This window comes from Stegostoma tigrinum, chromosome 4 (genome assembly GCF_030684315.1).
Source record: "Stegostoma tigrinum isolate sSteTig4 chromosome 4, sSteTig4.hap1, whole genome shotgun sequence".
Lineage (NCBI taxonomy): Eukaryota > Metazoa > Chordata > Chondrichthyes > Orectolobiformes > Stegostomatidae > Stegostoma > Stegostoma tigrinum.
Window position 1 is genome coordinate 94,695,053 of NC_081357.1, and position 17,316 is coordinate 94,712,368.

Sequence of the window (17,316 nt, forward strand, 5' to 3'; positions counted from 1 at the left end):
GGAGAAACTCCAAAGGTCCAGCAGCATATGTGGAGAGAGAAATAGAGTTAACATTTTGAGTCTGCTGTGAGTCTTTTTCAGGGCCAGTTTCCCCTCCTAATTGGATTCACAAGTAAATGACAGAGACATGCTCACTTTTAATGAAAACAAGTTCTTAGTCCTAGACTTTTTAAAATCCAAATTAAATTCTCAAACTACAGTTGCTGGTTTTGAACTCTCATTCCCTAGGTTATAAACCAAGGGCTCTGTGATGCCAAGGGCTGGATAGAATTGTGCCTGTGAACAGACAGATTGTAACGGTGGATGGATGTATCTAACATCCCCCTGGATCTGAGGCAACAAAGTGTAGAGCTGGCTGAACACAGCAGGCCAAGCAGCATCATAGGATCAGGAAGGCTGACGTTTCGGGCCTAGATCCTTCATCCCGAAACATCAGCCCTCCTGATCCTATGATGCTGCTTGGTCTGCTGTATTTATCCAGCTCTACAGCTTCTTATCTTTTGATTCTCCAGCATCTGCAGTTCCTATTTTCTCCCCCCGGATCCTGTCTGGCCAATGGTCATCACTGCCAACGGTCACATGCACGTTGAAGCCAGGATATTGATATGAGTGCCATCTTGCTGCTCCTGCCAGTACTGCATCCAAATCTTGTTGCTGTAACAACAGCTTAAAATTTTGGAGCTTTTAACTTTGGACAATGTCCCAAGCTGTTTCATGCTAGCATTATATAATAAAACTTGACACAGTACCACATATAGGTGACCAATCATTATAAGCTAAAGAGATGAGTTTAAAAAGGTCAGTGAGGTGGGAGGAATGGATAGGTGGGAGAAAAGACAGACAGGTCAAGGAGGTGAGGACAAGAGGGGCTGGTCTTGGGATGAGGTTGGGGGTGAGGAGATTTTGAAGCCTGTAAAATCCACATTGAGACAATTGGGCTGTAGTGTTCCCAGGCAGAAGATGAGGTGCGCCTCACTGACCAACCCTCACCCCCACTTCCTACCTACTAGCCTCCTTGACCTGTCCATCTTCTGTCCCATCTACCTGCCTCTCCCTCCTCGTTAACCAACCCCCATCCCAACTCCCTATCTACACTCACCTGTACTGGCTTCATCCCCGCCTCCTTGACCTGTCCGTCTCCTCTCCAGCTATCTGCTCCACTATCCACCTTCCATTATTGCCTCCCCCTCTCCCTATTTATTTCAGAGCTCCCTTCCCCTCCTCCATTTCTGAAGAAGGATTCAGACCCGAAAAAGCCGGCTTTCCTGCGCCTCTAGTGTTGCTTGGCTTGCTGTGTTCATCCAGCTCAATACCTTGTTATCTCAGACTCCAGCATTGGCAGTTCCTACTATCTTTGAGTGAGTTTAAAGAGGGGATAGGTTTAGGCAGGGAGCGCAACCACCTGCAACTCCCTCTACAAGCCACCCACCATCCTCATTTGGAAATATATCATTGTTCCTTTGGTGTCACTGGATCAAACTCCTCGAGCACCTTCCCTCACAGCATGGTAGTCCTACCCACCGCACATGGACTACACTCAAGAAGGCAGATCATCACCACCACCTTCTAAGGGCAATTAGGGGCAGGCAATAAATGTTGGCCCAGCCAGTGATGCCCCCCATGAATAAACAAAAGAAATTCTAGAGATAACCCAGGAAGCTGATCAACAGCAATTAATAGTGGAACAATGAAAAACGGGAATGTGCAGGAGATTGGAATTGGAAGTTTCAATCCAGGATAACCTGGATTCCCAAAGAGAAGCGCATCAAAAGCCCACTTTCCCAGTGCAAATATAACGATGCTAACTTCTCACAGGATCTTGTAACAGAAGCTTACGGAGAGCATGGGGAGGAAGAACCTCCAACAGCTGTTAGAGAAAAACTGCACCTTGCTGCCAGTGGGAAATTCAGAATGGTGAAGGTTATATTTACAGGGCTCAGTTAGTATCTGATGGTGCTCAGCACTCTGTCCACTATGCAAGTAACCCTGGAAGGGAGAACTTGTATATTTCTGTAGCAGTTTTCAGAATTTGAGGATATCCCAAAGTGCTTCATAGTCAATGAAGCCTGAAGTACAGTCACTGTCATAGGGTGCAAGATGTGTCAGCCAATCTGCACACTGCAAAATCTCACAAACACTAGTGTGCTAACTGAGGGTTAGAAATTCTGTTGTTTTTCCTCAACAAGGGACCTAATATGCACGCCCAAGAAAACAGATAAATTATCCAGGTACTTCTGACTGTGCAGCACTCATAATGCCACACTGAAGTGTTACTCTGGATTATGTCTTCAAGACACTGGAATAGGACCTGAACCCACGATCTTCTAATTAAAAGAAAGCTGAATGGTGGGGATAGTGACATCCACCGACAAGACTTGCAACTCTTCAATGTTCAGTAATGAATTATTCTGTCATTGACATCAGTAATGGATTATGTTAGATGAAGCCACAGGGATGAAGCAAGTCATTGATCCACAATGCTCTTACTTAAACTCTGAGGTGCAACCTATTTGACAGATGGACATGATGCACATAACTTTGAAAGATGGGGAATGGTTGTATTACAGCTACAGATTTTCTACATCTCAGTCTGACAGTTAATCCTGATCAATTAAGGCAGGGCTGGATGAACAAAAAGAGAAGGACATGCAGATAGAGTGAGATGACAAGGGTGGAAGAAAGTTAATATGGAACATATTAGAAATGGGATTTTTAAAAAATTCTTTAAATGGGTTTTTACCTCTCAGTCTCTTCCTTTAAGATGCTTATGAAAACCTACCTGCTTGACCAAACTTGAGGCCACCAGTAGTTCCTATGGCTCAGTATCAGGTTTTGCTTGATGAAGCTCCTGTGAATTGCCTTGCAATAATTTGACGTTAGCCATGTTATTTAAATACAAGGAGGGAGGTTATATTATTTGATAGTAGCAATGCATTCTAGCCTGGAGGCTAGTTCCTCCCATTGATGCTGGTGATGAAAGTGCAGGGATCTGTTCAATCTTGCACAACCCTTGACATAACATTCTTGGCAGCAGGACAGAAACTGGTCTATTATAAAGACTGCACGCGCTTGAATCTTGCAGCGGGTGAATAAAACTCAATAATTTCACTTCAGACAGTTTGAAAACCACACAGCTGTCTTTACAGTGAAGAACTGTAAACATAAAAACATAAGAACAGGAGGAGGTTCCTCAGCCTCGAGCAATCCCATTCTTCAATTATGTCATGGCTGATCAAAGTCTTAACTCCATCCATTTGCTTCATAATCCTTAATAATTTCACCGAACAAAACTCTATCAGTCTTTCTCTTGCAGCCTGAACATCTTGTTGGGAAAGTGATAATGGGAACTGCAGATGCTGGAGAATCCAAGATAATGAAATGTGAGGCTGTATGAACACAGCAGGCCCAGCAGCATCTCAGGAGCACAAAAGCTGACGTTTCGGGCCTAGACCCTTCATCAGAAAGGGGGATGGGGAGAGGGTTCTGGAATAAATAGGGAGGGGGGGGGGAGGCGGACCGAAGATGGAGAGAAATGAAAAGATAGGTGGAGAGGAGAGTATAGGTGGGGAGGTAGGGAGGGGATAGGTCAGTCCAGGGAAGACGGACAGGTCAAGGAGGTGGGATGAGGTTAGTACGTAGGAGATGGAGGTGCGGCTTGGGGTGGGAGGAAGGGATGGGTGAGAGGAAAAAAAGGTTAGGGAGGCAGAGACAGGTTGGACTGGTTTTGGGATGCAGTGGGTGGAGGGGAAGAGCTGGGCTGGTTGTGTGGTGCAGTGGGGGGAGGGGACGAACTGGGGTGGTTTTGGGATGCGGTGGGGGAAGGGGAGATTTTGAAGCTGGTGAAGTCCACATTGATACCATTGGGCTGCAGGGTTCCCAAGCGGAATATGAGTTGCTGTTCCTGCAACCTTCGGGTGCTATCATTGTGGCACTGCAGGAGGCCCATGATGGACATGTCATCTAAAGAATGGGAGGGGGAGTGGAAATGGATTGCGACTGGGAGGTGCAGTTGTTTATAGCGAACTGAGCGGAGGTGTTCTGCAAAGCGGTCCCCAAGCCTCCGCTTGGTTTCCCCAATGTAGAGGAAGCCACACCGGGTACAGTGGATGCAGTATACCACATTGGCAGATGTGCAGGTGCACCTCTGCTTAATGTGGAAAGTCATCTTGGGGCCTGGGATAGGGATGAGGGAGGAGGTGTGGGGACAAGTGTAGCATTTCCTGTGGTTGCAGGGGAAGGTGCCAGGTGTGGTGGGGTTGGACGGGAGTGTGGAGCGAACAAGGGAGTCACGGAGAGAGTGGTCTCTCCGGAAAGCAGACAGGGATGGGGATGGAAAAATGTCTTGGGTGGTGGGGTCGGATTGTAGATGGCGGAAGTGTCGGAGGATGATGCGTTGTATCCGGAGGTTGGTGGGGTGGTGTGTGAGAACGAGGGGGATCCTCTTGGGGCGGTTGTGGCGGGGGGGCGGGGGATGTGTTGCGTGAAATGCGGGAGACGCGGTCAAGGACGTTCTCGACCACTGTGGGGGGAAAGTTGCGGTCCTTGAAGAATTGACAATTCCTCCGCCTCCGCCGCATCTGCTCCCACGATGAGGCATTCCACTCCCGCACATCCCAGATGTCCAAGTTCTTCAAGGACCGTAACCACTGCGGGGGGAAAGTTGCGGTCCTTGAAGAACTTGGACATCTGGGATGTGCGGGAGTGGAATGCCTCATCGTGGGAGCAGATGCGGCGGAGGCGGAGGAATTGGCAATTCTTCAAGGACCGCAACTTGCCCCCCACAGTGGTCGAGAACGCCGTTGACCGCGTCTCCCGCATTTCCCGCAACACATCCCTCACACCCGCGCCCCCCCCGCCACAACCGCCCCAAGAGGATCCTCCTCGTTCTCACACACCACCCCACCAACCTCCGGATACAACGCATCATCCTCCGACACTTCCGCCATCTACAATCCGACCCCACCACCCAAGACATTTTTCCATCCCCATCCCTGTCTGCTTTCCGGAGAGACCACTCTCTCCGTGACTCCCTTGTTCGCTCCACACTCCCGTCCAACCCCACCACACCCGGCACCTTCCCCTGCAACCGCAGGAAATGCTACACTTGTCCCCACACCTCCTCCCTCACCCCTATCCCAGGCCCCAAGATGACTTTCCACATTAAGCAGAGGTTCACCTGCACATCTGCCAATGTGGTATACTGCATCCACTGTACCCGGTGTGGCTTCCTCTACATTGGGGAAACCAAGCGGAGGCTTGGGGACCGCTTTGCAGAACACCTCCACTCAGTTCGCAATAAACAACTGCACCTCCCAGTCGCAATCCATTTCCACTCCCCCTCCCATTCTTTAGATGACATGTCCATCATGGGCCTCCTGCAGTGCCACAATGATGCCACCCGAAGGTTGCAGGAACAGCAATTCATATTCCGCTTGGGAACCCTGCAGCCCAATGGTATCAATGTGGACTTCACCAGCTTCAAAATCTCCCCTTCCCCCACCGCATCCCAAAACCAGCCCAGTTCGTCCCCTCCCCCCCACTGCACCACACAACCAGCCCAGCTTTTCCCCTCCACCCACTGCATCCCAAAACCAGTCCAACCTGTCTCTGCCTCCCTAACCTGTTCTTCCTCTCACCCATCCCTTCCTCCCACTCCAAGCCGAACCTCCATCTCCTCCCTACTAACCTCATCCCACCTCCTTGACCTGTCCGTCTTCCCTGGACTGACCTATCCCCTCCCTACCTCCCCACCTATACTCTCCTCTCCACCTATCTTCTTTTCTCTCCATCTTTGGTCCGCCTCCCCCTCTCTCCCTATTTATTCCAGAACCCTCACCCCATCCCCCTCTCTGATGAAGGGTCTAGGCCCGAAACGTCAGCTTTTGTGCTCCTGAGATGCTGCTGGGCCTGCTGTGTTCATCCAGCTTCACATTTCATTATCTTGTTGGGAAAGATAGTTTCAGATTTCCATCAATCTTTGTGTGTCAGTGTGCTTCTTGACACCTCTCTAAATGACCCAGCTCTGATTTTCAGATTCTGTTTCCTTGTTCTAGACTCTTCCACTCGTGGAAATACTCTCTATGTACCCCAAAATTCCTTCAAGCAACTTAAACACCTCAATTAGACCACTCCTGAGACTTCACATTCAAAGGAATAAAAGTCCAGTCGAAGAAGCGTGGCCCCATAACTTCGCCTCTTTCTTCCTGGTCACGTTGTTCAAGGCCAGTGCGTCCTCCCTGACGTGCAGTGTCCAGAACTGAACACAATCCTCCAGCTGGAATCTAACCACAGCTTTACACAGAGAAATCCAACTCTTTTAAATCAGCCCTCTGTAATCCTGCCCTTTGTAATCCTGCCCTCTGTAATGCATCTCTTAGGAATTTAGCCCTCTGAGTAAAAGGCCAAATACCCACTGGCTTTTTATTCATTATTGTTATTTATCTGACTATTAGCTTTCACTTATTATATCAATGGCCCCTTGCAATTTTCTGCTCCCAACCACATCTATTCACGAGCAAAGGAAAGTATCACAAGGGTAAAGCTAATAGTGTCTTCCTGTTGTTGCCTCTTTGTTTTAGACTTTGCCATGTATTAGCAGATGGTAGCAGTCAGTGGGCAAGGAGTCAGGAAAGAGGATTCTTCTCCCCTCTGGCCTTCCTACACAGTCATTTTGAGTTGAACCAAGGCCACTTTGAAGAATACACCCACGGTTCACTCCAGCATGCTCCAGTAAATAGGATCTGATTAGACAATTCCCTGGAGATTTTGTCACATGTCCTCTTGCTTCCAACTGCCCCAACCAGTAAGAGGTTCCTTGTTGATAGCTGTGTCACATGAAATGAATTATTCAAATAAACTAGGGAAATGCCCCATTCTTCTAACATTGCAAAGAGTTATAGCAGGATCTGTTTACAATGATAAACAGAAGATCAGTCTTTAGTTTAAAACTGGGTGGGATTGTGAGCTGTGGGGAGGAGGCAAGAAGGCTTCAAGGTGATTTAAACAAGTTGAGTGTATGGGGAAACACACATCAGATACAGTGCAAAATAGCTAATTGTTCTACAGTATGAAAAACAGGAAAGCAGAGTATTATTTAGGTGGTGATTATATTGGGAAGTGTGGATGCACAAAAGGATCTGAGTTTTCTTGTACACCACTTACGTCATTGAAAGTAGACAGGCAGGTGCAGCAAGCAATTGGGAAGGCAAATTGTATATTGGCCTTCATTACAAGAGGATTTGAATTCAGAAAGAATGATATCTTACTGCAGTTATTCAGGGCCTTGGTGAGACCCCACCTGGAGGATCATGTGTAGTTTTGGACTCCCTAACAAAGAAAGAGTGTACCAGCCATGGAGGGAGTAGAGCAGACTAGACTGATACTGGGCATGGCAGGACTGTCCTGTGAGGAGGCATTGGTTCAACTGGGCCTATAGTCGTTAGAAGGATGAGAGGGGATCTGATTGAAACACACAAAATTCTAACAGGGCTGGACAGACTAGGGAGGAAGCTTTTTCTCTGGTTGGGGAAATCTCAATACCAGATTGACCATTTACGACAGAGATGAGAAAAGATCTTTTGATTCAAAAGTTAGCGAACTTCCTGCAATAGAGATAGGAAAGAGATAGATATATTTTCAAATGTTAAAGGGATCAGGGGTTATGGGGTGAAAGCAGGAATATGGCAATGAGGTAATGGATCAGCACAATCATTCTGACTAACAAAACAGGCTTGAAGGGCTGAACAGCCCACTCCCGCTTCTAGTTTCTACATTTCTATGTTTAATTCTCAGGGACATCAGGTTGATAACCCTGTCATTTATCTTTAATTCATATTTGATTTGGAAGCCTGGATTAACTCAGCATTATCTCCAGTTCCCAGTCCAGCTCCCCTTACCATCAAGTAGTCAAAGAATTGAGCTTAATCTTTCTTTTCCACCATCTCCTTTCTTACCCAGTCAGATATTGATACTAACTTTATTTTCCTTGTTCCTATCTTTATATGTCTTACAGAGGAGCAAAATCAAATTGTGTACTCCATAGCAGATCGACCGTGATTTAGCTGAATGATTGAAAAGACTTGATGGACTGAATGGCCTATTCCTGTTCCTATATTGCAGTCAATATTCTAGATAAACCCTACGAGTAGAGAGGACTTTAAATAAAATAATGGGGGTGAGGAATCAAGCTTGGGTAGATGTAACAAATCAAAGGTTAGAATCAAGACAGGAGAGCAAAATAGTAATGTGGGAAATGGCAGAGAATGGCAGGAAAGCACAGAGTGAATAAACCTAAGAATACAGCAACAATCAGGATAGTTACATAGATAACCAAAAAAAAGGTTCTGTGTCTCAATTCATGTTGCATTTGTAATAATGTAAACAAATTGACAGTGTGGATAAAAGTAAATAAATATGAATTGGTAGCCATTATGATAGCTTGCATGATTCAAGAAGAATAGGATGCTAGATAAAGGGTTAGTCAAGGCTGGTATTTGTGTAATAGTCAGGGATGATGTTGGTTCGGGAGATTAGAAGGAAGAATTGGTTTGGATGTAAGTGAGGACTAGTCAGAGACAGAAGTCATTGGTGAAAATGATTTAGAGCCCCTTAATAGTAACCACAATGTAGGTCAAAGGGTACAGGAAAATATATGAGATGAAGGGCTAGCGAAAACCATGGATGATTATAATCTACATTTAAACTCGAAATATCAGATCGGCAATGGTAGCCTGGATAAAGAATTCACAGAATGCTTTTGAGGTGGTTTCTTAGAACGGTATGTTCTGGAACAGCCGGAGAGCTTGGTATTGTGTAATGTGACTGGACTCACTAGTAATCTTAGAATAAAAGCCTGGCTGACTGGAAAAAAAAGTGCATAAATGGGTCTTTTTTTGCTGAGTGGCAGGAAGTAATGAATAGATGTCCAATCCCCACAGACGTCTGGGCTTGGGTCTCAGGTTTTAACAATATACATTGATAACTCAGATCAGGGGAGTGAAGGAATGGCAGCTAACCTTGCAAATGCCATAAACATAATTGGACAGAGACCCAGAGCTCTCTGATGAAGGGTCTAGGCCCGAAGCGTCGGCTTTTGTGCTCCTGGGATGCTGCTTGGCCTGCTGTGTTCATCCAGCCTCACATTTTATTGTCTTGGAGTCTCCAGCATCTGCGGTTCCCATTATCTCTGGACAGAGAGCCAATCAACTTTAGGGCAATTAGGAATGGGGAACTAATGTGGGCTAATTAAAATAAAAATTCCAGTCATGATCAAATTGCTGTTTATTGGATCTTGCTCTACATGCATTGGTTGTCACAACTTTTGCATTACAACAATGACTGCATTTCAAAAAATGTTTCATTGGATGCAAGACACTTTGACACAATACGAGGTCATGAAGTGAACATCTTTCTGTCTCTCTAACTCAATTTCTCTTTCATTCCCACATGAAGAGAGGACAGGGCCAGTAATAATCACCAAAGAACCAAGCCCCTTAACTGCACCATTTTATTCCATACTCACATCTACACCCACACTGAAGTTGACATACATCACCTACTCCTTGGCACCCTCAGCTCAATGTCAGACAGTATCATCCTGTCAGAGCAGGAGTACCATGTAGAAATGATTCTCCCTGGTGTACACCAGGTATGAGGTGAATGATATCACTGTCAGAGATGACTGAGACAACAAAAAAGATGTAAACAAATTCTAAACTGAGAAATGCCTTTCAAATTAAAACTGGAATACAGTTTCAGTTTGATTGTAAATACTTGAAAAAGATTTAACTCTTTATGGGTAGTGAAATTCAATTTCAACATTTGCAGATGATATTAAACATGAAGGTATTGTGAAAATTAAAGAGGATAGCGCTATAGTTCAAAAGAACATGTGCAGCTGGTGGAACAGGCGAGTGTTGTGTAAGCAGTTTGTCCTGTTGTTCATCATGTTGGGTGGCCTCTCTGTACTATGGCTCACAATGCAAAAGGCTCGTTGTCACCATCCTCTTTCCCGGTAAGATCAATAGGGTGCGCAGTAAAGGAAAACTGCCTTGTAGTCTAATGAGAAAAGCCTCTTGTCTTAAACAAGATGTAGTTTATTGTGTGATACTAATCAGGTACAAGTCACATTAATATGATAGATATTGTTGTAAAGACCAAAGCAGAAGATTCAGACAACAGGTCCTACTCCTTTCAGACCTCAAGCTATTCTCCAACCAAGACTATGCCACATCATCATAGTGGATGGTGCATAAGGCACTCCTGAGCATTAACCCTTTTAGACCTTTACACCATTATACATCTCACTGCAACCTTCTTTACCATTATGAACATTTGTACATATAATTACTTTAACCATTCATGTCTGGCCAAGTTTTTGATTTCACAAATTTTACTATTCTCCTAGAACACTTTCTCTTTGAGATTGAGTTCTGACCCCAGTTGATGCTATTACTGGACAAGTCAGGTCCCATACTGAAATCTAGCTTGATTTTTCATAATTTTGTTTTTTGTTGTTTTAATAATGTGGGTTCTATCTTGTTTTGGGTTCTGCCTGAGGTCTACAGAGCTCTACAAAATCTTCAGCAGGTTGACCTTCGACCAGGAGTTCCAAGACTGACTGTTCAGTAACTGAACATTCCTTGACCTGTTGTTCATACAAATGTGAAAATTAGAAGTATGCTACTTGGCCTTTCAAATCTGACTTGCCATTCAATAAAATCATGGCTGCTCTGATTTTAACTTCAACTTTACATTCCTGCTTATCCCCAATAACCTTTCATTCCCTTGATAGTAAAGAATCTGTCCATGTTCACCTTAAGAATACTCAAAGATTTGTACCTCAACTGCACTTTGAGGAAGAGGGTGCCAAACATACCCAACCCTCTGAGATAAAGATAATCACCATGTCTGTCTTAAATTGAAAACTCCTAATTTTTAAACAGTGATCTAGGCTCAAGACACTCTCACCAGAGGAAACATCTTTTACAGTATCCTTTTCAAGTCACCTCAAGACCTTGTATGTTTCAATCAGGTCTCCTCTTACTCTTCTGAATTCCAGGTACAAACCTGATTTGTCCAACATTTCCTCATAAGACAACTCACCCAATCCAGACATTATTTAGTAGACATTCTCTGACTGCCTCTTAAAGCATTTGTATCTTTCCTCAGATAGGGAGACCAAACAAAGCTTAGCAGTAAACTGTCAGTCATTAGTAACTGGTGCATTCTCCATAGCAACAACTTCATCATTCACAGTTGCCAACAAATCAGCACTCTCCTTTCTTGCAGTATAGATGTTATTTTCTGTTTACTTTGATAGTTCTTGTGACTTGTTTTGATGAGTGCAAGATGAAAAGTTTTGACAAAATTTCAGCAATATTCAGATTGTGTGCTACCAAACAACTATTTACAATAAACATTGTTACAGGGACAATGGCTACAATTCTTCAATCAGCAGTCTGAGTGTAAAGGTGGACAAGTTCACTGGCGACTGACCTGCTTTCCCTAATACAGTGAATGCTCACCGGATTACAACACAATCTATTAATTAAGAGCTGCCCAACAATCTGCTGGACTTCAGCTCCCAACCCAACCCCTATCTCAGGCTCAGAAGAGCAGCTAGCCAATCAGAGATTAGCAGCACCCCTGAACCTTGAAGACTGTCAGTTGAGACCTGGTCTTCGGGGGTTCCAATATCTTTGTTCTTGTGGGGTGGCTTCATGGGAAGAAGGAGGTGGGGGTGGGGCTGTGGATTAGATGAAACTTCGTCTGGGTCTCTGATTAACGCTAGATTGGGCAACCAGAGGCCATTTTCTCAATTCAGTAGGGCAGGTCATCTCGTTTGGAAACCTTACATGCCTGATAGAAAGGCACATACTCAGGCAGATGGCAAGTTGAGGTCCTTAGTAAGTGGCAGTTAATTGGCCGCCTAAGTTGCTAGTGAATCAGAAAAGTCTCCATCCAACCCTCTTGATTTCAACATGAGAGGTAATGACTTAAACACTCTTTTCATGGTGCTAACTAAAGGGAGGATTAGAGATGGGCAACAAATGCTGTAGCCATTGACACCCCTACTTCCTGTCAAAGAACTTTTAATGAAAAGGCTAGTTTTATTTGGCAGTAAGTTTATATGGCCTATCTCACCCTCCATATTGAAGTACCCTCCTGGGTTTCAATAGTTAGTGATCCAGTCTGCACTCACCAGGGGAGGTTCTCCTCATGCAGCATTTTCTGACTGAGGTCCAGATCTCCAGCAAAGCTTGGACCTTACATCTTCTGAATGAGAGGCATGTGATGTAAGGTGCCAAACAAAATACCAGCTCCAATAAAAATAGTGAAATAGCATCACTATGTTATACTCCTCCCTGTCATGTTAAGTGAGCCATTCTTTTCACAACAAAACCTGCGCTATATCATGGAGATTGAGTCTGAATATAGTTGTATGCGACATGTGGTCACAGGATGATGACTGGGTATCTGGCTGTTGGCAGAGGGAGTATACTTTGTGGTGCCATTTTGCTTAGTGCCAGTAGCCATTACAGCTGAGAATAAGACTCACACCCTGGTGCTGAATTACATTTTGACTAAAAGCAGAGACACTAATTATGGATCGCCCATCTGGTTCTGTCTCAGTTTGACTGAACTGAGACTTCCAACTCGAACAGGAGTCTTTTAACCGTTGAACAGTTTGGGAAAATTCCATGTTTGTTGGTTAAACATGATTTGAGAGTAGTGGATGGAGGAAGACGTTTACATTTTTTTCCATTTTCAGCAACATTCTGGCACCTAAAAATTGCAGCCCTGGCCTAACTATTGAAGGAAAAGATTTTCATATTTAAGCAGCTTTGTGCAGGCAAGGGGCAATTGTACTGTTCACCAATTGAAAACTGAATGAAGTTGATAAAAGAAAATCTTATATATATGTAAACAGTGACTGTTGTAATGTAGAAAATATGGTGGCTAATTTGTAAGCTTTGAGATCCCAAAAACAGGAGTAGGAGTAATAACCAGATTTTTTTTTCTAATGTTCACTGGGAGCTAAATATTGTCCAGGAAACATTCCCTTGGCCTCCTTCATAATAGTGGCTGTGGGGTGTTCTGGAGCCAAGGCATATGCACACGTCCTTGGTTTAATTTGATTCTCTGCTGAAAGATGCAGCATCTACCAACGTACGTAACCACTCAACACTGGGACTGTCAACTTAAATGTGCACTGAAGGACAGAATTTTTCCAGGGCCCAAGGTGGTGCGATTAGAGGCAGAGGAGGAACTGTTAGAATAGTGGAGATCAATGTCAGTATAACTCATTGCCATCAAGGCACTTTCCCAAGTGGATTGGCTCCCCATTCCGGGAAGATTAGGGTTTGAAGACTATTGCAGTGATGGTGGGTAAGTCCCAATGGAGAGACATGGGGAGGCTCTCAGCTTTTAATGGGAAAGGCTGCCTGTCCTCACTGCCTGCTTTAACTGGACTGCAGCCCCATAGACAGCCATTTAGGAGGCCTCCGATCAAGGTGCCAACAAATGTAGCCCCAGGGCCTGCTTTTTGCTCCCAGCAATGCCCCAGAAACATTTAGACCTGAGTTTCTTGAGTGAAGTTAAAGCTTGTGACTCAGAGTGGGCCCCACTGAGCTCCTGCTGATAGTTTTTAGGGAGTGCTGTGCTGGACTTAAATGGCAGGAGCCAACATTCTGAGGCTCATTGATAAGAAGTTCTAATTATAAGAGAGGAAGTAGAAGAGTGTTTTTGGATCACAGCTATTTTCTACTCTTTTACATATTGAAATTAATCACTGAACTCTGCAGAAGATTAGGAGTGTATGTTCATGTGAGAACATGTTCGAAACCTCAGCATCTCACTAAATTATATTCAGCACTGTAATCGCGCCATAACCTTAGTCAAGTATCTCATTGAAAAAATATTTAAAGCATACAGTTCATTCAGGCCACCTGGTTAATGCCTCAGATAAGCTTCCTTTGCTCCTCATGTTTATCCCAAGTTCTCCGCATAGCCTGTGCGTCTCTCCCTTATTCACTTATCTGACATTTCCTTAAACATATCTGTGCTATTTATCTCAACATTCCCAGTGGGAGCGCAGTCCACATTTTCACCACGAGATAAAGAGTTTCTCCTGAACTCTCTTCTGTTTTTGGGTGCTGAATCTGAATAATGAGTGAAAGGCTAATAGGAAACCCATTTTGATTAGTGATGTGACAGGGGGTGTTCACCCCCATTTCCTAACCCCCCACTATTCTGTCTTGGGATCATTACATGTATCGATGGTTTGGAGGAAGGAATAGAGAGCTGGATATGGTGGATATATTACATTGTGTCACTCTGCTGGGAGGAGCAGCATGTGGTGTGGATAATTTGCCCTCATCCAGTTTGACTTGGCATCTTAAGTACATCATATCAAGGGTGAAGGATTAAAATGACATGGAGACAAAATGTATCTGACTTTGCAACAACAATTGGCATTCATTTAGCACCTTTCATGCAGTGAAACATCCCAAAGCAGCACTATCAAACAAAGGACAGGGGCTACGAACTTCGTCAGAGCAGGAGATTTTTAAGCAGTGACCAAGGAAGCGAGTAGAGTGGTTGGAGAGGTATAGGCAATAAGGAAGTTGGAGATGTGCAGAAGGCCAAAATTACTAGAGCAACTATTGTTACATCTCGTGGAAGGGGTATCAAAGCACATGTGTAGCACTTCTGTTCCAACAAGAAATAACACTGGTCCACATCTTCCTCTAAGAACACAGTCATTGGTATAGAGTAGACTCGAGCTGTGTGCAGATGAGTCCCCCTGGGAATTGCCCATAAATATGAAACATTTAATGTGTGCAAACTAAAAATTTGCCAATTGAGTTAGATTCAGGAACTTTGGGGTTCTGACTGATTTAGTTAGCCAGGAAATGTTAAAGGGAAGAATACACGTTGGAACTCCTAACTAACTGTAAAATGACTAACTATACTCCTCTGTAAAATGACCACTGACCACTTCCTCCTCCCCCCAACTGAGACCCCTGAACCCCATGACCCCAAACACCCCATTCTCCCTCACCCTGAGTTGACCCAAACTCAACTCCCCACTAACCTCCCTGATGCCTCGCAATCTGAAATCAACACCATCTGACTCAACCTACGAATTCCCCATGGATTCAGCATCCATCCCCCAAGTCCCCCATAGACTCAACACACCCTCCATCCCAGACAAGACATTCCCTGCTGGAAAAGCACAGCAGGTCAGACAGCATTTGAGGAACAGGTAGGTTAACGTTTTGGGTTAAAACCCTTCATCAGGACAGCCCTATTCTGATGAAGAGTTTCGGCTCATAACATTGACGTACCTGCTCCTTGAATGCTCTGTGACTTGCTGTGCTTTTCCTGCCTCAAGCCAATAGACTGGGATAACAAGGTGTGGAACAGGATGAACACAGCAGGCCAAGCAGCATCAGAGGAGCAGGAAGGCTGCCGTTTGGGGCCTAGACCCTCCTTCAGAAATGGGGGAAGGGAAGGAGGATCCGAAATAAATAGGGAGAGAGGGGAAAGCAGATAGAAGATAGATAGAGGAGAAGATAGGTGGAGAGGAGACAGACCGGTCAAAGAGGCGGGGGTGGAGCCAGTTAAGGTGAGTGTAGGTGAGGAAGTAGGGAAGAGATAGGTCAGTCCAGGGAGGACGGACAGGTCAAGGGGGTAGGATGACATTAGTAAGTAGGAGATGCGGATGGGGCTTGAGATGGGAGGAAGGGATAGGTGGAAGGAAGAACAGGTTAGGGAGGTGGGGGCTATCTGGGCTGGTTTTGGGATGCAGTAGGGGGAAGGGAGATTTTGAAGCCTGCGAAGCCCACATTGATACCATTGGGCTGCAGGGTTCCCAAGCAGAATATGAGTTGCTGTCCCTGCAACCTTCAGGTAGCATCATTGTGGGACTGCAGGAGGCCCAGGATGGACATGTCATCTGAGGAATGGGAGGGAGAGTTGAAATGGTTCGCGATTGGGAGGTGCAGTTTATTGCGAACTGAGAGTAGGTGTTCTGCAAAGCGGTCCCCAAGCGTCTGCTTGGTTTCCCCAGTGTAGAGGAAGCCACTCTGGGTACAGTGGATGCAGTATACCACATTGGCAGATGTGCAGGTGAACATCTGCTTGATGTGGAAAGTCTTCTTGGGGCCTGGGATAGGGGTGAGGGAGGAGGTGTAGGGGCAGGTGTAGCACTTCCTGCGGTTGCAGGGAAAAGTGCTGGGTGTGGTGAGGCTGGAGGGGAGTGTGGAGCAGACAAGGGAGTCACGGAGAGAGTGGTCCCTCCAGAAAGCAGATAAGGGATGGGGAGGGAAAAATGTCTTTGGTGGTGGGGTCGGATTGTAGATGTCAGAAGTGTCGGAGGATGATGTGTTGGATCCAGAGTTTGGTGGGGTAGTACGTGAGGACGAGGGGGATTCTCTTTTGATTGTTATTGCAGGGAGGGGGTGTGAGGGATAGTTGCGGGAAATGCAGGAGACACAGTCAAGGGTGTTCTCGACCCCTGGGGTGGGGGGTGATGTTGTGGTCCTTGAAAAACAAGGACCCAATACATGTCCCACCTCTACCCCCACAGACCCAGCATGCCCTCCCATCCTGATCTCCAATCCCCCAACTACCTCTAACACCTATCTGCCCACTGACTAGCTCTGATTCTCCGACTGACACCATTCTCCCATCCCACCAATACTCTGATCTACACCAGTCTGAAAACATCCCTGACTCTTCCAACTTCGTCCACCTGAGACCCAGCAACACCTGACCCCAAACTCTTCATGGACCCTTTAGCAACTGCCAACTGCCCCCACTCTTCTCCCACCCTAATTCTTGCTCCTCTACCCCTCCTGAACCAACTTTACATCCCCCAAATCCCCATAAATACACCTCCCACTGCCCGGATCCACTCCAACAACCACCAAATACTTACCCAACACAACAGCCCCATACCCATCCTAATGCTTCACCCTCTCCTGCCATCTGTGCCGTTCATCCACCTCATCTCACTCACTTGCCATCTTACCACCTTACCCACCTGCCACTCCATTTCTTCACTCCTTCACCACCCTATCAAATGCCAGACAAATTTCTCACTCCCCTGACACCTTACCACCTCACTCACCTGAAATCCTATCACTGCATTCACCTGATACCCTACCACCTCACTTGCCTGGCATCCTACTGCCCCATGCATGCAGCACCTTCCCACCCCATAAACATGGCACATACCACCCCATTCACCTGGCACCCTATTCCCTCCCACACTTATCATTGCTGAGTAGATCCAAGTGGCTTTGGATC